This window comes from Spermophilus citellus (assembly GCF_964194105.1).
Source record: "Spermophilus citellus genome assembly, chromosome: 3".
Lineage (NCBI taxonomy): Eukaryota > Metazoa > Chordata > Mammalia > Rodentia > Sciuridae > Spermophilus > Spermophilus citellus.
Window position 1 is genome coordinate 21,839,849 of NC_138184.1, and position 22,458 is coordinate 21,862,306.

Genomic DNA, 22,458 nt, shown 5'->3' on the forward strand with positions numbered 1-22,458 from the left:
ATAAAACCAATCTACAGCTTCTGCAATAGCTATCACTGAACTGCTTGCAGAACTTGCCTGGACTATGTATCACTTGTATGCATTGTGAACTATCTGTTGGTGCATCGACTTGTGGTAGTGTTGGGGTATTTTTGCTGATGGTGTCATCGGTGGTACAATTTTTCCAAAAGGAGCCGTCAATTGGCTTGGTGTATCTTCCTCCCTTCTGCTTGTGATGCTCGTTCAGCTAATATTTGGGGGCCAACAGAGGTGAGGCAAAGAACCTCACCACCACCACCACCCCCGGCTGGTACAAAGACCTATCCACAGGTGTGGCTGTATGCTGGACCGGTAGTCAATGACGGGTAAGATCCAATTGCAATGGTACCAACCTAAGACAGGAGGCTGACGCCTTGAGGTCAGCTTATCCAATGACGGGTAAGGACCATATGTAGTATTGGACAACCTAAGGCAGGCACGGTCCCTAAGCCACATGCCTGTTGTTTAAACAGAGAGGGGGAGATGTTGAGAGCCACAGCCGAAGGGGCCCCAGGAAACTTTCAGCTGCCAGCAAACTTCCAGCTGCCAGCCGATGATTGGCTCACAGAGACCCCAGCAAACTTCCAGTTGTGTTTCCTACCATTTATAGATGTTCTGCTACAGTGTATATTTAGTAGGCTATAAACATGTCCTTTGACATTACAAAGAATTCTAGCCTTTCAAAAAGTTAAGAGATGGGAAGGAGATTTGTTTAATAACATGACAAGCAAACCCTAAGCAGCATAACAGGTACATTAGGAATGCACCTTGCAACCTAGATAATTAATTTCTAACTAATAACTTTTAATGAGTGCCCACCTATGTCTAGGATCTCCTGACCAACTAAAGGAGTGTTCCTCTCTTGTGGAACAAAGATCCTGGGATAACCCTGTAATTTTATGGGTATCCTTTTCTATCTACCTTGAGCCACAATTATGAGTTCACACAGAGGCAAGAGACAATTCCTTAGTTTGTCAACCCACCATGGCATCCCTAAGTCCACAGACCTTGTTCAAGAATCCCCACAAATTTTAAAATGGGCCTCTCAAGTTCACAATCTCAATTCCCAGAACAAGAGGTAGAAAAAAAATCATAAATCCATGATTTTCTTACTATTTTTAGAGGGATCTTTATATATCCTGAATACAAATATCCTTTATTAGTCAAAGAATTCCATTAACCAAAACAGTCTATTCCAGGGAAGATCCAAGTCTGAGGCACTTCAGGGATGGGAGAAATGTTTATGGGGTTTTACACATTGTGTCCCAAGAGTGGTATATGCAAAAATCAGAATTTTAGGGAAGATGCTAAAACCTGTTGCACACCAACTACTGGGTTACCACTGCAAGACATTTGAAAGAAAGACATGGTGGGAAGCAGTGGCAAAGAAGGACCTTCTTTGTGGGCACAGTAAACTACAGAGGTAAGCAAGGTGAGGACATAAGAACACTACGGTGGGTATGAGCCCAGTGGTCTCCCATTTCACACACAAGTCCTCAGGCTGTGCCTCTGGAATATTACTGCAGTCCTGTGAAACAACCTTGCAGCTGTCTTTCAGTTCATCTTTTTTCTTTTTTTTAACCAGGGATTGAACTCAGGGCATCTCGACCACTGAGCCACATTCCCAGCCCCTTTTCAGTTTTTACTTAGAGAAAAGGTCTAAGTTGCTTAGCACTTAGCATTGCTGAGGCTGACGTTGAACTCACAACTCTCCTCTCAGCCTCTCAGTTCATCTTGAATCCTACACAGTAGCCCCCTTTCCTTTCTAAGCTAAGCTGCCACAAGGTTTTGGTGGTCTCTGTATTGTACCCAGGCTCACTTTGTTCTGTTTGTGGCTTGTTTGGTCAAGAGAATGTCATAGGGCTCTTTCCGCCTGAGCTTTCTTGAAATTCCTTTCATAGATCTTGTATCCTGCTAGAATAGCATGCTGTATGGATTCCAGGTGCCCTGGCCTGCAGAGGAACTCAGGACCTAAATGAGCACTTGATAGTAAGAAAGGGACACAAAAAGAAACCCCTTGGGGTGGAATGAAACTACTGAAACACCAGCTAAATGACTAGGTTGACAGGGCCTGAGACCTGGAACCTGGTGGATTGTGGAGTTGCAACTCAAGTTCACCTTAATCCTTGGAAGGGCTTCAGGCCACTGCAAGCCTGTTTATTGCAAAGTTTGTTTTTTAAATGCTGAAGACTTGCTCTATCTCACTGCAACTTTGAAGTTTTTAAGTGGTATACTGTTTGTGATTTATATGCACGTTGAGAAAATTTGCCCCACAAAATGTGAACATTTTTTAGTCTCAGTTTAGATTGGAGGATCTTTTCTGAACTTCTGGGTAAATTCTTCTGACTGCAGTAGCATACAGGGTCCAGTAGGGGTCTCCTAAGACTTCCTGGAGAATAAATAATGCCTAATCAGATCCAGCAAATGGCTCCCAACACTCCAATGCTCTTACAGGGTGTTTCCTTTACTCCTAGTGACACAAGAAAGGGTGTGCATGTGTTCAGCGAACCCAGGTGCACACCAAACATTTCTTATTGGATGAATTTTGTCCTTTAATAAAATGCTCATACTTAGATGGGCAGGGGGCAGGACCTCAATGTAGGCTATAATTAGATGAAAGGGACATACAGGTGTCCAGCCAGCCTTTTCTATGCAGGCCTCTGCTATCATTCTCAACATAGAAAGTGGTTGAGGATCAGAACAGTGTGCTTGTGGATGTGTCTCCCCGGTGGACTGCTTTATCTCAAGCATTTATCTTCATGTACTTCAACAGCTTTAATTTAAAACTTTCTTTACTAATTCATACTAATAAATCCCATACACTAAGCTTATAAATAAAAGTAACATAGATGTTCCAATAGTAAGAATAATTTAGTAAGATTCACCTTAAAATAAAAACATCTAAATTCTTCAAACTTTCCAAATTGGATTGACAGAATCATCATTCTCCCCAACTAAATTTGTCCTTCTTTAACAAATACATAAAAGAGCAAATATACAAAGTAGCTTCTTAACATGCGCAAAATATTAATACAAATGGGTCTTTTAAGTATTTGTTTTATTCCAAAGCTTTCTAGGTTAAAAGATGTTTACTCACCTAAGAAGGCAGTTACTATACCAAAACCTACTTACTAGCATAGACAGTATCTATAAGAGGCTGAGGATCTTGTCTGATACCCCAATGGGCAACACCAGACTCTCTATATAATTATATTAATGATTCCATAACATCAAGGGGGCCATAACTGGGTTGAATGATGATGTCTGAGATTTGCTTTGAAGTACTTCAGAAAAGAAAGCTTCCATATACATACATACCTAACTACATCAATAAGGGAATGATCATCTAAGCTACTTCCCTGTATTCAACTTATATATTATCCATTTTCTCCTTAAAAGTCTGTAGCTCCTACCCAAGTTCATCAGTTTGAAATCTTTATATAAATGTACCTATATTAAGATATGTAAACATATTTATATCGAAGGGTAAAGATATATAAATACCTCAAGATGTTTAAACTTAATGTTCCATAGTAAAGTCCGTTTAATTTTACAGTATTAACACTGTACAGAACTGCATATTCATTCATATTCATAGGGCCACATAAATGCTTAGAATCCTTAAAATTAGATCCAACTAGATTTTGGATATTTTACCTGACTTTTGATTGGCTCAAGATCAAAATTTACAGGTTCATTCTAATATTCCACGAGTCAAAAAGTGTCTCTTAACTGCTATTTTTAATATTTCTGTATTCTCCATGATACTAATAAATAATTTAACATCAATAGGATTGAGGAACAAGCCATCTACTATCTCTTACACTTTTTAAAAAGACAGGCTGGCCCTTGCTGGCCTCCAACTCCTGGGCTCAAGCCATCCTCCTGCCTCAGTCTCCTGAGTACTTGGACTATAAATGTGTCACTATGCCTGGTCTTAGAATATTTTTTTCACTTTTCACTTTCCTTATTCTTATGAACTCATGTCTCTTAACAGCTTCTAGTATTTCACAGCCATATTCTCCTTTTGATGCTTCAACTGTCACAACTTCTCAGTTTTTAAAACCTGTCTTTTGGTTGGTTCCTGGGTCGTTTTCAGATAATCATATTAATTTTTTAAAACATCCTTGTTTTCTGGCAGATACACAAGAGTGCTCCAAGCTCCCAAACATAAAATCTGCCATTTTTCTAAGGACCCTATTAACAGAATAAAGGCATTTTAAAGTCAAAATGGAATCATGAAATGATTTTGCTACTGAGCTACTGCAGCTGACAGAGCTGAACACATACAAACTTTTTTCCACATATGGGTGAAAGTTCATATGATATTTAAAATTTAATTCTTACAACAGTGTCCCTAAATTCTGTGTCATACTTTTGTGTTTGTGTGGTATTCTGTGTTTGTACTTTCATGTTGAAAATCTTGATTCCTAGAAAAAATACATGTAATCAATAACATTTTTATCTAACAAAAGAAAATGGTTTTTCAATACAATATTAATATGATCAATAAAGTTACAGAATAGAGTCTGATTTTGTAATAGTTTGTTTTTAAATACTGTCTCCTAGACTGTCACTCTCATTAATTATGTAAATTGTATTCTAGAGCTGCACTGTCCAGTACAATAGCCACTAGCTATTATGTGGCCACTGAGAACTTGAGAAGTGACTCGTCCGAACTGAGAAGTTCTAAAAGTAGAAAGCACTGGTGTGGTTTAGATCATTGGGGACATACCCTTGAAGGGAATAGTAAGACCCTGCCCTGTTCCCTGTTCTGCTCACTTTAGCACACTCCTTTCATGATATGCCCACCCTCACAAGATACCCAAACCAATGGAATCACCTGATCTTGGACTTGAACCTCCAGAACCATCAGTCAAAACCTTTTCTCTTTATAAAATTAATTTCCTCAGGTATTTCATTGTACTAATAATATGCTGCCTGATACAAATACACGCCAAATTTCAAAGACAATACAAGCACAAGAATGGAAAAGATTTCAATATTTTTGTGTTGCTTACATCTTGAAATGACATTTTCAATTTTTTGTGCTTTCATTTCACCTGTTTCTCCTAACCTTTTTAGTGTGACTACTAGAGAATTTTAAATGATACATAGCTCGCTTACTTCTATTGAATAGACCTAGTCTGGAATCACTCCTAGTTGTACATTCTGTGTGTAGTAATGTAGTTCTTGAATCTAGCAGATGGACTGGTGCTGCTTTTTCCATTCTAATTTGATGGCACTGAATTTCTAACAGCTAATGGCCCTAACATCTTAAAAGATGCACGCTTTCTGCTATTAGATTGTTTTGGGTACAGATACTCTTAGAAAAAGGGGAGAATTTGCTCTCTCCAAGAATCTCAGTCTCCAGAATTTTGTTTTATTTCACTACCATTAAACCATAAGATGATTTAAAACCAATTCTAAGTAGAAAATTCATAGGCATGGTTTCTGACTGAATAAACTGGTACTGCATTATTTTGTTTAATTTCTAGTATTAAAAGGACCCACGTTTTTCCACATGTTCAGTTGATTTTGAACTTACCAAAATCTAATAAAAGGAAATTTTTTAACACGAATAATTGCATTTTGGGCATCATGGTCCATGAAGGAGAGTCAGGACAGTAAACACAGTAATTTGAACAGGAAGCTGTTCACTTATTAACTCAAGAGACATAAATACTACAAACGAATAAAAGAGAACTCTAAATAAATACCATGGGGTTCAGGAGAATATGTAAGGAAGGCATTACCTTGAAAGGGGGGGGGCTCCTTTCAAGGCTAGGATGCAGATCTCTTAGGGAGAGTGTGACTGCAGCCACTGGATGGCAGAGAAGCTTACTGGGTTGCTGCAGCCAGAGCTGTCCACAGTCAGCAGCTGGGGCTGGCAGGCAGGAAACCCTGGGCTATGACTTGACCAGTAGGACCCTCCACAACTGGAGTACTGGAAGGCAAAGTTTAGAGGGCATTTCCCTGCCAACAATAGAAGCAATTGCCCGCCACAATGTCCCATTGGCAAATCTTAACATTGTAGCAGCAGCAAGGGAGAGATTTTCATTCATCACAATCAGAGCAGCGAAGATTTGGAAAAGGCAGGCATTAAGCGACCCCAGGCACACCTCCTCTAGAGATGGAAGATGTGTATTTTCATTCTTGGGGTGTTTGAATGGGTCCATAAGAAGTTTTTCCCCGAAAAGAATTTCTCTGATATCCTAATGAGGTTTTGCCAATTCTCTTGGGTGTGGGTAGCAGTAAGAGAGTCCATCTTTTACCGTTTAAGCCTTGTCTCCTCAGATCTCTGAATCCATCTGGCCATGATGAGAGTTCCCTTTTCTGTTTCAGGAAATTTTAGTTCCAGGATCACTTTCAGAAAACCATGGGTTGTGAGTCATCTCTAGTACACCAATCCAAATATTATAGAACAAAAACATTAGAATTAACTGGCTTGAGGGAGATTAGAGTTCCCTTCTTCACCTACATGGGGCTGCTCATAGACATCTACTGGGACTAAAGAAAAACAGAATGTACCTGATTTTGAAGAGTCTGAAAGAAGAGGGATACAAGAGAGTTCAGACTGTCCAACAGGCCAACAGGTCCTGTGTTTGATGTTTGCCAGAAACAGCAAAACATTTCAGAAAAGAGAAAGAGCCCAGGGATGGAACTTAAACACAGTGTCACCTGTAGTGGGAGGCAGGAAGGACACAAAAGACCTTACCACATCTCACCAGGTGGGCACCTGGTGTCCTGCATTACAGCTCTGCTCCTCTGAGAGGTGCTGTTACTTCATATTTTGTTAGCTATGACACATTTGGGAGGAATGCGTCAAACTTCTTCTACCTCTACACATATTCCCTGGAACACCTTGCAGTCAAAGGACAGCCCCTTCAAATTTCCCTATGGCCTGTTCTATGTCCCTTTTGCCTCTCAGATGGCATGAAGAAAAAAAAAATTACATGGCAGAGCATAGAGTGGAGATGAAAGGGGCTGGTGTTCAACAGACCATTCTAGTCTTGACTCTGAAATCTTCATGCTTAGGAAGAAGCTGTCCCTTGTCCTAACTATACAATGAGAGCTTCTACACTCCAGAAACCCACCTGAAAAATCAAAGTGTGAAAGAGGTGACAGCTGGGACTGGGGAGAAAGTGAAGAGAATAAAGAGCCAAAGCAAAAGCTCTGTGCCTGGCCTCCTGGTATCAGAATTGGGGAAGAGGTGACTCACCTGGACCCACCCAGAATTGCCCAATATTTCCGGCCCACCCTCTCCCCTTTTCCTGACCTCCTCAGGAAGAGAATTTGAGAAGTCATAGAAGGATTACTTGAGTCATCAGCTATTGCCTGGAGCACAGTTATGTGGATCATTTATTTGCACCAAGTGAGCTAATCTTGTTTGGAAGTTGACACACCTATGTGAACATGTACACAGCAATTTTCCTGTGCCTTACCCCTACCAAAGTCCAATTTGCCACCTTCTGTATACTCTGCATTGATGAAATGTGTATCTTACACATGCCAACCTCTATGGCCCTCCTGCTGACCACTGGTATTCTCCCCTTGCTCTCCATGTAAAGTTCACCCACTTTTCCACCCTGCTCAAATCCATCCTATACCAGGAGACCTGCTCTGTGCCTCTTCTAATGCTCTAATTCCTTCCAGTTTCAGTCTGTTTGATGTTCCCCTCTCCTAGCAGTGTTCTGCCCTCAACTGGCTGTCAATAAATGTGTCCATGACCATCATGATAAAGATACCTTTTAGTCCATTGTTCTGTAAAACTGTGAGTCCCTGCTTGTATTGTCCTCCTGCTTTAATTATGGGTACTACTAAAAATTAAGGTCTTACACTTCATAAATAATTCTATTCTCAGGTTACTGAAGAGCTTAAATCTAGCTTGACACCTTCTTCATCACATTGTATCTGATAAGAAAGCACCAGGAATCCCCCAATTATCCCAGAAATCATCAGTTTGTGTCCCAAATTAGAAAGAATAAAGTGTCTAGCTGGCATGTGAGATGAATCCACCCCTCCAGGTCTCATGCCCTCAGACCTGACAGGCCTCAAAAAACAGGTAAGCTCTAGGAGAAAAACAGGCTTTGAAAACAACTCCTTTGGGCTCCTCCTGATGTGACCCTCTCAGGTGAGCTCGATCTGACTTTCCTCATCTGTAATTGAAATGTAATATAAGCATCCTTTGACCTATTCCAGCAGGGTTAGAGCTTATGACCAGACCTTTCCTCTCCCTGTTGACTTTACAGATATTCTTTAGGGCTTATAGTTTCTTTTATGGAGAATATTGAAGGGCGTATTACAATTAAAAGGCAATTTGCCTTTTCCTCACTACCCAAAGTTGGCAAACACCATCATCAAGACCTGACAAGGAGTGTTGGGGCCTCTCCCTCTGGGTGACAGTGTCCAAGTGGAGGCTGATGAACAGATACCAGAAGACTCTAGGGTTATTCCTACCTCACAAGTCTCTTTCCCATGCATAGGGAGAAAGATAAAGTAGACAAGCCAAACTCCTAGGGCCCCCATCTTGGCACTTGGTCAAATCCTGTCTTAAAGTTTCCCTTGTAGACATCTTGTTTTCTGAACTAAACTGTAGATTCCCAAGAGGTGGAATGCACTGCCTTTCTTCTGCTCCAGTCTCCACAGTATGTAGCCTATGTTTAAGAGGCTCACCGTTTAAGAGGTCCTCAGTGACCACTAGATTCTTTCATCCATCCAGTGGCATGCTTTAAAGCTACCAACAGATATAAAGTTTCAGAGGAAGAAATCAGAAATAGTCCCTGCACAAAGAAACCCTAATATCAGAGTTTAGAAAGAATGACTTGTAATAAAGATTATAACACAGTTATAAGAACTGGCAAGTGATAGAAGTTCAAATGAGGAAACTGTCCATTACTTTCTTAATCCACAGGGAGATGGGTTAAGAAAGATAAAATAGATGAAATTCTTTGGACCTCAATCTCCAAGGATGAATAGTGTTTACCAGGTGAAAAGTGAACACCTAAAAACTCATATAAGTAGAAGAGTCAAACCCAACAACAGTAGAATACATGTTCTTCTCAAGGACACCTGGAGAATTCTACAGGACAGACCACATAGCAAGTCTCAATACATTTTTTAAAATTTTTTTAGTTGTAGTTGAACACAATATCTTAAGAACTGAAATAATATATATTCTCAGGGAAGTACAAATCACAATGAGATATTACTTCAAACACACTAAAAATGGCTGTAATTTTAAAAGAAAGATAATTACAAGTGTGAAGAAATGGAACTTCCTTACACAGTGCTACTGAAAATATAAAATGTTGCAACTACTTTGGAAAATAATGTGGCAGTTTCTGAAAAAATTAAATATTATCCACCTCGGAATATGCCCAAGAAAATTGAAATCATATGTCCCTAGGAAAAAACTGTATGTGAATTCTCCTAACAACATTATTCATAATAGCCAAAAGTGGAAACAATACAAATATCCATTAACCGATGAATGAAAAAAAATGAAAACTGAAAAAAAAAAGTGGCATATATCCTTGAAGTGGAATATTATTCAGCCATTTTAAAGAATAATAAATACATGCCATAGTATGGATGAATCTTTGAAAACATCATGCAAAGTAAAAGAACCAGAGATAAAAGCCCACATATTATATCATCCCATTTACATGAAATTCCAGAATAGGCAAATACATAGAGAAATAAAACAGCGGTTGCAAGGGTAGAGATGAGGACAGCAATGGGGAGTGACAGCTAATGGGCGTCATTTGTGTTCAGAATGATAAAAAATGTTCCAGAATTAGACAGTGATGATGATTGTAGAATTCTGTGAATATATTTAAAACCACTGAATTTTACATTTTAGATGGGTGAATTTTTATATATAATTATTTCAGTGTTTTAAAACTCAGACCCAGATCATGGCATTAGAATCACAATATTACATATTTAGTATAGAACAAAGTGGTACTAATTAAATTTTTTTGTTCACTGTAATCATGTTAAAGGAGAAAAAAAAGAGTATAAAAGACAATAGAGGGGCTGGGGTTGTGTTCCAGTGGTAGAGCGCTCACCTAACATGTGCAGCCTGAGTTCGATCCTCAACACCATAGAAAAATAAATAAATAAAATAAAGGTATTGCATCCAACTACCAAAAAAAAAAGCAATAGATTTTAGTAATACATTTTGCAAAAGTTTATGGAGCCTGTAACCCAGCTACTTGAGTTTATGGTGATGCCTATAACCCAGCTACTTGGGAGGCTGCAGCAAGAGGAGAATGAATGCAAGCCCAGCCTGGGCAATGTATAGAGACCCCATCTCAAAAAAAAAAAAAAAAACAAAGAAAGTAAGTTAATTCAGGGGAGTCCTTGCCAACTATGTACCTGTACTAATTGCTTTAGAGTATACAAAGTTGAATAAAACTCAGCTCCTCTCCTAGGGAGAGGTTTAGAAGTTAATGGGGCAATTTAGAAGAGTGAATTGAGAGCCAAAAGAGGTTTGGTTCTGTGTGCCTACCTAAGTACTGGGCGTGTTGGGGAAAACCACCAGACTTCCAGTTCTGGGAGTCCCACAAAGGCCTCCCAAGGAAGAGAATGACTGGAGAGATGAAGACTGACAGTCTGCCAAGGAGAGACACTGGAATAAGTTATAAAATGAAAGTCACACCTTTATTTACCAGACAGAAGAGTCAATAGTCATAAACCCTTTAGGGCCCCAATTGAGGAGGAGAGATTGGACCAGATTACTCTGAATCCTGAATTAATTTAGCACTGTTAAACAAAAATTATGTTAAGAGTATTATTTTGGACTGAGCTCCTGTACTAGGCCCCAAGAGACCAGACCAAACCAAAATGGAGTCATTCATGCCAAATGCCACATCATCACACTGAAACTCTTAATGAAATATACCCCAAAACAGACCAGTAAATTTTTTTCCCTGAAAATGGTAGATTACAGTCTATTGGAAAGAACAAGGAAGTCGCCTCTTCTTCAACCTTGAAAAAAAAAAAAACTAAATTAGAGGGACAGAATCATGCAAAGACAAATACCAAGTGAGCTTTCATTAAAAGCTTCTTTGATTCATAAATCACAAATAAAAGCTAATTAGACCTACAATTAAATGTTGTTATTTTGCTTTTCTTGCTGCCTCTTTAAACCCTCTGGCCACTGTTAACACTTTCTTATTCATTTCATAACCTATAGATCATTTGTGTAAAGTATGATGTGTAACTTCAGCATTACAGATATTAGTAATTAAGATAGGAACAGAATTAAAGAACTTGAATTGCCCTGTTCAGGGCTATCAAGTGAGCCATAAGTACTTGGTGAATCAATGCTGATGAAACAGATAAACCTTGTGAATTTACTATTATTCAATAAATTCTGACATGTTAATGGTATAGCTCACTCATAACACTCAACAGGCAAGAGATAACTTTTAAAAAATACAACCTGGGTGGGAAGAGAGAGTCCTTCTCCCTTTTTAGAAAAGTGAAAAAGACCAGAGACAAACTGGGATATGATGGGTCTGGCTGTCAATAAATGAAATGTGACCTAGTCTAGCCCAAGTGATGGAAGAGGGACAGCATCATGCAAAGACAAATACCAAGTGAGCATGTTTTGTTTTTTTTATTATTATTTTTTTAAAGAGAGAGTGAGAGAGGAGAGTGAGAGAGAGAGAGTGAGAGAGAATTTTTAATATTTATTTTTTAGTTCTCGGCGGACACAACATCTTTGTTGGTATGTGGTGCTGAGGATGGAACCCGGGCCGCACGCATGCCATGCGAGCGCGCTACCGCTTGAGCCACATCCCCAGCCCTTGTTTTGTTTTTTTAAAAGAGAGAGAGAGAGAGAGAGAGAGAGAGAGAGAGAGAGAGAACTTTTTAATATTTATTTTTTAGTCATCGGCGGACACAATATCTTTGTTTGACACAACATCTTTGTTTTTACGTGGTGCTGAGGATTGAACCCGGGCCACACGCATGCCAGGCGAGCGCGCTACCCCTTAAGCCACATCCCCAGTATCCCCAAGTGCGCATGTTTGACCCATGTCATATGATCAGCTTTGTGGAGGACATAGCTTTCAAGTCATAGGAAGAGACACAGCAGGAAAGTCCTAGCTATCATGATGGGGAGGAGGGAGTGAGTGTAACTAGAGTAACTTTTGTGTATGTGTGTGTGTGTGTGCTGAAACTTGAACCCAGGGCTAGGCAAGTACTCCACAACTGAGCTATACCCCAGACCCTTAGAGTAACAACTATTCTGCTATCATTTTTATTGGTAGCTGTGCCTCTCTCTTTCTTTTAAGTTGTTGGGCCTAGAATAATTGAAGTTTCACAGACTACACAGCAAAACACTAAAAATGACCCCAAAAGGCATGGGTTTCAAACAAGGACGAGAAAGGATCAGCTTGGATATCAGGAAAAGATTGTATTCAGACAGCAGCACATGAACTTAAAAGCATGTGAAAGGTTTTAAAGATTTTTTTTCTGATCACAGTAATAAATTTCATTTAATAATATAGAAAAACAGCAGAAAATAAAAATTGCAAAGTATTCTACTACTCAGATTAATCCACCATTACCAATTGGGGAGTATATCTTATTCATAAATATAAAGTAGATAAATATAAATACATATATTAAAGTACATGAACATAAATATATTCATAGACAAATGTGATTGATGAGTGTTCTGACAGGGGAAATTGAAGGTTACAAAAATCATGAGAAAAAAATACAATATGAGCACAGGCAGGGAAAAGAAAGGACAGAGTCAAGAGTGTTCCAGAAAGTGCATAAGCTGGGTTCAAAGGACTGGGTTCAAATCCTCCCTCTGCCTCTATGGAACCCCAGAAAGTTTTTAACCATGCTAACCTTGTTTCCTCCGGTATTTAGTGGGTATAATTGTACTTACTTGATAAGTAGTTTGGATTATCAGACACACCTTGTCTATGTGTATCAAGTTATCTACTAGCATACCCAGAGAATGGTAGTTTCTGAACAAGAGATGGTGTTGTACAGTAGGTGTCTCTTTAGCTTCATGTGGTTCTGTGAGCAGAAGGGCAGCCTGAGGAAGCAGGATGAGGCTTCTCACCACTAGCAGCCTGAGAAAACAAGATGTAAACTGTCTCTCCCATTCAGCAGCTTGAGAAAGCAGGATGCAGACCATCTCCCATTCTGTTCCTTTGCTCTAAAATAGTTTTTTTAAAGAAATCCCCTTAAAAGATGTTTTTCAGATACAATGTTCCACAAACTACCCTAAGGAGCGTGCATCAATGACCAAGAGGCAAACTTTACTTCATTATAATACCAAAAAGTTGCGTCCAGGAAAGAGCTGAAGCCTTGTTTCCATGGAAAGTATAAAGGAGATGCTGTCAGACTGTGCCTGTGCAGGACCATTCTGCCCATGTGAGGATGCCCTTTCCCCTTGGGAATATACATTGCTGCACTAATAAAAAAAAAAAAAAAAGTTTGCTAGCTTTGGGGAGTCCTAGCTTTGGAAAGATTCCTTGTGTTCTCCTTACTTGCTGCAAACAAATTTCACTTTATGTGACAAGTATTCTTGGAGTTTTGATCTGATTCAACTCCCACCAAGAAAAAGATGGACCCAGTGAGTCTGATGATAATTCTGCTGCTTCTGGTGGATAATATATCCAAGTAAGATGGAGGCCAGGAACAACTCACTCAGCCCATGGATCAAAAGGATTCCAGATCCTGGTTAGCCATAAGAGCACATTAGCCAGAAATGGTAACAAGCCCTTTTGAAACCTATTAAATTGTCCTTAAGCAACAGCCCAGGGGCTGGAGTTGTGGCTCAGTGGTAGAGCGCTTGCCTCACCTGTGTGAGGCACTGGTTTCAATTCTCAACACATAAACAAATGAATAAAATAAAGGTCCAGCAATGCTTAAAAAAAAAAAAAAAAGCAACAGCCCACACAATTTCTGGAGGCACCATAAGCTGCACAGTGCACTCAGTTCATTCCCACTGATTTGTAATTTCTCTTTGGTCAGCCATATTGTACTCAGCAATAGACCGAAGTTACTAGCTCAGTTTACTAGACTATTATTTTAATACTCATAACCCCTAAAAATCCCTTCTGACCATCTAAAACACGATGACAGAGGGACACTAGTAGTTAGTATTTGACTATTGATTTACTTGGGTCAAGCAGAGATCATCTTTTTCTGATTTTCCCTGAAACAGGGCAAGCAGTTTCCTGTTCCTAGCAAAACCATTAGCACAGGGAGAGTCACTCAGGGACACCAATTTGGGTGAAGTATCTGTTTGCATAATTCATTTTTCTCCTAGAGCTATAAAAGTAATTGCTAATTCATCTCTGGCAAAGGAGACCATTACCCTGTCCTTACTGTGATTTGGATCTAATTTAGATGTCAGCTATACTTATGAGCCCTCAATTCATTAAGCTGTCAAGACAAACAGATGGTGCCTCGTAATCAGTATGAGGGCAGAATGGCTTGGAGAGCTTAGAGATCAGTCAATAAAAACCTATTTGTAGTACCACTGAGTATGGCAGTGCCTCCTGGAAAATTAGCTCATTCGTAGGATTAGCAGACCATAAAAATCACCACAAGTCATTATTGGGAAGACACAGTGGGAGAAATCAGTATTCAAGAGGTATCAGTATTCAATGGGTATGGAAGGAAGATTGTATGTGGCAGGTAATCAGGAGGGTCAGAGAGCACTGCAGCACTAGCAGCTGTGAATGCAGCCAGTGTCACTGTCACTGTACTCAGTTGCTTGCTTCTGCAAAGAGGCAGCCTGCAGCATTCAACCAGTGTTGCATGGAGACCTTCTGTGTGCAGGACACTAGCAAGCTCTGTGGAAGATTACAAATACAGATACAGCAGGAGTTCTGCTGCCAGGGTGCTTGGAACCCAATGTCCATGCATAACCACAGTGCTCAACATAATCCCACGTGACAGCAACAAGCCAGAGAACCTAGGTAGCAAATCATGTTTATCCTTTCTACTTGAAAGAGCTTTTTGCCTGTGGTCAATAAAGAGCTTTTGCTTCTAGCAATCAATGATTTTATTATTTTAATTTTTAGTTTTCGGTGGACACAACATCTTTATTTTATTTTTATGTGGTGTTGAGGATCAAACTCAGCGCCCCGCGCATGCCAGGCGAGTGTGTTACTGCTTGAGCCACATCCTCAGCCCCAGCCTCGCAATCAATGATGTTTTTGTGTAATATACTCTCATATCTGTATAAATACAGATTATAAATAAAGCAATCTTATTAATTAAAATTATAAGCTTTCTAATTTTTAAGAATCAGGATATGTCCCACATAAAAGTGAATACTAAAAAGATCAAATTTTGCTTCTCAATATCTACTGAAAAATATATTTAATGACAAAATGGTATAAAATTATGTACATTTTAAAGACATGGTTGTGTTGTTCATTCTGAATATAATGACTTCAAAACATAAAAGAAGGCAAACTTGAGTTTAGTCAGGAAAAGTCTGAACCCCACCTGCCCATTCTTCCCACAGGAATTTGAGGAGCTGGGATGTATCCAAGATCCATTTTTAACTGACAACCTCACAGGTTGTTGTTTGAAAATACTGCCATTAAAACCATCTTGTGTCAAGCCTAAAATTATGCAAATGTCTTTCTTAGGTCTGTTTAAGTGCTTTCCTGTTCAAATGACCCTCTTAGTATTGATGCTTCTGGAAACCGCAAATCTGGCCCAGTCTGGTAAGAACACAGTGCTATGAAAGTGAAGACTCATTATGGCTATAAATTTTATAGGGCTGTCCCCTCATCATTTGGTTCTCAGCACAGATGTCACTGGTTAGATGTGGAGAAAGGAGGGCACGGCATCAGGGATCTATACATTTCATATTTGATGAATGGGGTGGATAGCAGTTTGACCAACCAAGTTAGGGAATTTAGAAAAAAGTGCAGGCTTTGGGGAAAGGGTTATCCCAAGCAGAGGGAAGAAGAGAGATGATTAATTCAGTACATCATGAACTTGTTGTCTGTGGAATCTGAAGATGGAAATGTCTAACATACAACTGAATAGTTTTGGAACTCACACAAGAAGTACAGCAAAGAGAACATCAGCATACAGATGAAAGTAAAACCCCACAAAGGTTCATAAGATCACTCCAAGAGGAAGAAAGAGGGTAAGAAAGAGAGTGAGCAGAATCCTGGAACACCTCAATATTTAAGGTTAGAGGAAGTTAATTCAGTAACAATAACTGAGAAAAGAATGGCCAGGGGCTGGGGATGTGGCTCAAGCAGTAGCGTGCCTGCCTGGCATGCATACAGCCCGGGTTCGAGTCTCAGCACCACATACAAAGATGTTGTGTCTGCCGAAAAATAAATAAATATTAAAATTAAAAAAAAAAAGAATGGCCAGATTGGAAGAATAAGAACATAGGTGCCAATCAAAGATTCCTAATGCCAATATGTCAGAGGTCAAGTAGTATATGAACAGAGAAACTGAAATATGTACGCTGAATGATGTCCTTCACCATCATAGGCTTGGAAGTATAGGAACAAGAACCACTGGGTTTGGTTAATGGTATGGATTGGGGGAGAGGTTGAGAGAATATGTGCTACTTTTTTTCTCCAAAGCTGGCAGTGATTGCTGTGCAAAGGAAGATGATACTCAAGACCACAAGAAATGACTGAAAAGGGTATATGTAAGTGTACAAGTAGAGGCAAGAGGAGATAATTTCTCAATGGACTCAGAGAAAAGGGTTAGTGGTGAAATCAGGGGAAGTGAAGAACAGGCTGAACAGAGATAAACAAGAGGACTGACTTTGAGCGTGGAGTAGGAAACTTGAAGGTCTAAAGAAAAGTGGTTTTCCTGCGGTTGCATCACTGGTTACTGCTTAGAGACATGGCAGCAAGTGGAAGGAGGCTGCCTAAAGAGGGAACTAACATACTATTACAACACACTGTCGGTGGTGTAATAAGGGCCTCAAACCAATCCTGTAAGGTATTTATTTATTAATACCCCCATTTTGTTGATGAAAAATTTTTGAGGTTCCAAAGTGCTACATAACCTGTGCAAGTCATAATGTTAATCAGCATTCAAACTGGTATTCAAATCCATGTCTTTTGACCTCGTGTGTGGTAGCAATCGTGGAGCACCAAGCCAGGGCTCTTTCCACTCTGTATTTTTTCTCATTAGTACTTGCTAAGTGTTCTACTGCCCTGAACAAAAACAAATAATACTAAGTGCATCAGTGGAAAAATCCATTCAAGACTAAAATATTTTAAATATAATATCTTTGTTCACTATGACATAAATACATAAATCCTACTGTTACTGTGGTTACTAATGGAAAAAATATTTTATACAGTTGACTGAAACCAGTGATATAAAAATAGGAGACTATGTAAACTAGAGGTAAAAAGTACCTATTATTTGCTTATTTTTTTGCTCAAGTATACCATACTAGTTCTGAGCATCCTATATTTATCATTTTTATGGAAATCTTCCATAACCAAACGTAAAGCTCATACATACACTATACACACAAAATGAAACTACTGTTTATAGGTAATTAAGTTGGAACTAAAAAAAAAATCTATAAACCAACCCCCCACCAAATATAATGATGAACACATAAGGCACTTACTACGTGCCAGGCAATGTTAGGGTTTAGGTACTATTAACACTCCCTAAGAGTTCTACCAGGTAAATCCTTATTAATGTACAAATGAAGAAATTGAGGCCCAGAATGATTAAATAACTTGCTTGGGATCACACAGAAGCAAAGCAAGCTTGAGAGTCTGTGGTCTTAAGCAGTGTCACACTACCTTTCATGAGAGAATGGACAGATCTCATCCATTTTACTCTACTACCAAGAACCTCAATATGCACCCTGCTCTTGTCAACATCCTGCTCCAGAACCTTCAAGGGACACTTAATAGAATACTGTCCAAATTCTTTAATTAGCATTTAAGGTCCTCCCAACTGTTACTCAAGTCTACTTTCCATTATTCTGACTCTGGTCACAAAGATCTTCCTTTTCCTACCTATTGTCAACAGAGCTACATAGTCTACTTCCATTCTGCCCCCAGTTTGCTCCTTCAGAAATACCCTCCCAATATAATTGCATTCTAGTTATTCTCCAGAGCCCATTAAAATCCTGGTCCCAAGAAGCCTTTGAAACTGTTCCATTTACTATGATATCGACCTGAAATTCCATTCAAAGCACTTACAGACTATCTTTACTAGGTCTATATACCCATTCCTTTGACCTACTCACACTATAACTTATTTCAAAGCAGGTTGAGTCCAGTGCAGATACTCAGCACAATAATGTTCAATAATTGCTGATGGTGACTCCCAACTCTGGTTTAAAAATACCTGTAGATATTACCAATCATCTCAAAAGATTTAACATTTGTTTTAAACAAAGTTCAACAAAGACAGCACAGTATTTTAAAAGGATGACAAAAATAGGGCAATGCCTTTTACATTGGGCCTTAGCTTAAACAGACATCTGAGTTTAGAAGCCCATTTCTCTTGCAGTTGATATGATGATGTCTAGACAGCTACTTGGAGCATCAGAAGTTTCTATGAAGAGGGGACAAGAGCAAGGCTGGCAGACATTCTTGCACTGCTTTTCTTTATTCTATAAACTATAGGTGAGTTGATTTGCTACTTTAGAACCCAAATCATTTTTAAAGTCTTCTGCATCAATTGGATTTCAAAATGACACACGGTAAAGAGAATGAAATAATAATCTTACACATTTGTTAACAATTATAATGTCGACATTATAAAAATGTAAATTTGCTATTGTTTTCTTATAACATGACATGGAATAAAGTGTAGAAGAACAATTTCCATTTAAAAAGTCTTCTGGTATGGGAATGTAGCTCAGTGGTAAAGTGCTTCCCAGCATGTCACCCGCCCCATCTGTTTCAGATATTTATCAACATTTATCAAAATTTTGGGTATCTACCTACTAAACAGAAAAATAATTTCTCACACAAATTGGCAACAAAACTGCAAGTAAATTGGCACAAACAGAAGTCCCTTATTATTACATTAAGCTTGTAATATGTTCTAATTTGCAAGAATTAAAGTTTCTCAAGATGAGACTGAGGTCATTGATGTAAAACTTAAAAACATCTCACTATGGAATAAATTCCACGTTCTGTTCCTTGCCAGAGATCAGAAAATATACAACTTCCTAACAAATAAGGTAGTTTTGAGTTTTCACATTCTGAAACAGTGAAGTATTTAAACAGTACATAAAAGAATAAAGGTATAGTGTACTAGAGTTACAAATTCTTGAATTTGTATACAGACCATGGAGTGCAAACTGACACAATTTAATATTATCCACTGTAACAGACTTACTTAAAAATATATTAAAATCCCTAGGCACAGTGGCCCACCCACATCTGTAATTCCATTGACTTGGAAGACTGAGGCAGGAGGATCACGAGTTCAAAACCAACTTCAGCAATTTAGCTAGGCCCTAAGCAACTAAGTGAGGCCCTGTCTCTAAATAAAATTAAAAAATGGGCTGGGGATGTGGCTCAGTGGTTAAATGCTCCTGGGTTCAATCCTAGGTAATAAAAAAAACAACAACAAAAAAATTCAAAACAAGGCCATACTACAGCTCTTGTGACAAATTTTGATTTGAAAATTATCTTATTTTTTCTGATGGCCCTGATGTTAAAATAGAGCTCATTTCAATCAAGACCAACATTAATAGCATTGTTCACATTACATAACTGTTTAAATCAATCACTTTATCACATCCAAGGATGTAAATCAAAAGGTTAAAAACTTTCATTAAAGGTTTCTCAGGTGTACGAGTTCCTTTGGAGTTGGGGATGTGGCTCAAGTGGTAGCGAGCTCGCCTGGCATGCGTGGGGCGCTGGGTTCGATCCTCAGCACCACATAAAAATAATGTTTTGCCCACCGAAAACTAAAAAATAAATATTTAAAAAAATTCTCTAAAAAAAGGTTTTTCATTTTATACTGCATTACAATACTAAATGGTCTGACCCCATGACCTGGGGCTGGTTCTCAGGAAGGCTCATTTATTTAGGTTCTGCCTGTGTCACTTAAATCATTCACTTAAATTCTCAAAATCTCTATTTGCATAAAAAGTGAACTAGATGACTTTTAAGGTCCCTTTAATAACACAAGTCTAAATCTTCAAAAAAATTTAGAAATGTGTTGTTTAAAATCTTTCATAAATATTTACACTTTATCTCTCTTGAAAAGTAATAAGGTATGATTACCTGAGGAAAAACTGCATCCATCCCAATAATTTCCTTAAGGGCCTGCCACAACAAATGTGGTCCTATCGTAACACTCCTAGCTAGACAACGGCTGTTAGGCACTGAACAAATCTGGGGAATAGGAAAAGGCAATGATATATCTGTGCTTTGTTTAAAAAAAAAAAAAAGAGGAAGTGAGGCCTGTTTACTTACTCACCCAACTTTTTAAACAATTTCATCCAAAAACTGATTACATTTTACTTGATTCATATTTCAATCAAATACTAATAGACTGGACTGAAAGTTATACCATTTATGTGACTAATCTCAATAAAAATGATTTTAAATGATGCATTGTTTTGAAATTGAGAAAATAATCTGTCAGTGCTGTTTTTAATGTCCTATGACATCCTCTCTTGACTCAGTTCATACTTTCTCCCTTAACCCAAACTGACAGGGCTGTTATACTTTTGTCAAAAGATGAATCTTTTATTCTCCTTCAAATTTAATATCACTTCAAGTTGGGTCAGATCAATGAAAATTATGTCAAAAAATAGTCTCAATAGAAAGATTTGAGGACACAAGTGTGTATCTTCCACATAGTCACAGCTGCAAAGGAAGTGCATTACCTAACTCTACTAAATTACCTATGTGGCTTGGTCATCCCAGAATTATCGAAACTCTAAATAATATTATATATAATGTTTAGAGTAATGAGTTCAGTAGGTATAAAAATAAAACTTCTACTTCTAAAAAATGACCTGCTGTGGAAACAAAATTCCTAGTTTACCATCCTGGAACTCTGTTACTTAGTAGCTATATGACTTTATACCCAACATCATGTCTAACAGTAATTGGCTTTATAGGTGCATATACTAACCACATAAATTCCTAGAGGGCAAGGTCTGCTTTTCACACAATAGCTAACACTCTACATGTGTTTCCTCATTAACCATCACAACTGTTACCCATTTTAAAAGTGAAAAAAAATGACATTTTGAGAAGTTAAACTCAAGATCATAGCTAACATGTTGCCAATCTGGGACTTCCACTCAGATTTGCCTGACCCTTTATCTCATTCTCTGGAACCAAGTAAGTTACGTTGCAGTAAAGTGTATGAATCCCCTTCAGGAATGACTAATCTTTGGTCTTTGTGGTTCAGATATTGTATTTCCAGAATCAAAGGACTTAATGACTTTTGGTTTACCTTCATACTAGTCAGTGGGGTGCTTTAATTTTAATAATCCTAAATGAGTTCCTGAGCTTATCTTTAAAGTTTTCCAGTTATTGCAGCAGTTTCGTCTTACTTCATTTACCTTTATCGGGTTCCTACTGAGCACAAATAGTGTGCAAGGAAATACCAGGATCAAAAAAAAAAAAAAAAAAAAAATGCCCCTTCGGGTAGTGAAAGCTACCACAAAAATCAAGGTATGGAATTTTTAATTTATCATACATAGCATGAACTGTTTCAAATACGGCTTAACTCAAATGATTTTCAAAATCCTCAGCCCATGGCATTTTAGTACCTACCTGTATGCTACAGCACTTAACAGTCAGCCTTGTTAAACTCCAATTTACTCACAGATACCTCCCCAATGCAATCGACAACGTATTCCATCAGTTCGTCAGTATTCACTGATTATCGGTCCTACGAACAAACAAGGAATCCTGTCCCCAGAAACTGGCAGCCACAGGCCTCTGACTTTTCTTTAAAGCTCCCCACCCCTGTATGAAGTCGCTACTCTAGCGGCCACTGCTCCACTGGAGTGTAAACTTGAAGGGACTCCAAAGAGACCAGACTGTACACGTTCATAGCGGATAATCGCCAGGGCAGCGGAATGGATAGTAAGCTTAGCAGCCCCGCCGCCCCGGGACGGGCGCGAGCTCCCCTCACACTCGCCGCCTCCCGAGAAGCTGCGACCCACGCGCTCACCGCCGGCACCTCGTTGCCTGCGGCGTTCGGCAAGCGGCCGGGTTCAGAACCAGGCCTACGCGAAATTCGCTCCCGCTCCCGGAAGGGAAAAGGGAGAGGAAATCTGAGGAGCCTCAGAACCGGTTCCAGCAACCAGGGAACAACCCAGTACCAACTCTCAACTGTGAGGCCTCACGTCTAACACGCACTAGGCGCAAGAGCCAGGGGCGTGAGCCCCGCCCGCCCGCGACGCCCCAGCCAATCCGGGAGCCGCTCCGGTAGCCTCACGCGCCG

The 22,458-nt window shown here is 39.1% G+C and overlaps 1 protein-coding gene across 2 annotated transcripts in view; it reads right to left on the bottom strand.

The window, feature by feature from the left end:
- The window catches only part of ACKR2 (atypical chemokine receptor 2), a 66,299-nt gene extending 43,901 nt beyond the window's left edge, over positions 1 to 22,398 (bottom strand). The window contains exons 1-2 of one of the 2 annotated variants that reach the window (XM_081284823.1): positions 22,186 to 22,398; positions 21,783 to 21,900 (exon numbers count right to left, since the gene is read on the bottom strand). The gene's annotated coding sequence lies outside the window, so the exon portion shown is untranslated. Of the gene's footprint in view, positions 1 to 21,782 lie in introns of both variants that reach the window. The other variant, XM_081284822.1, reaches the window with a different exon arrangement.
- Positions 22,399 to 22,458: the final 60 nt, after the last annotated feature.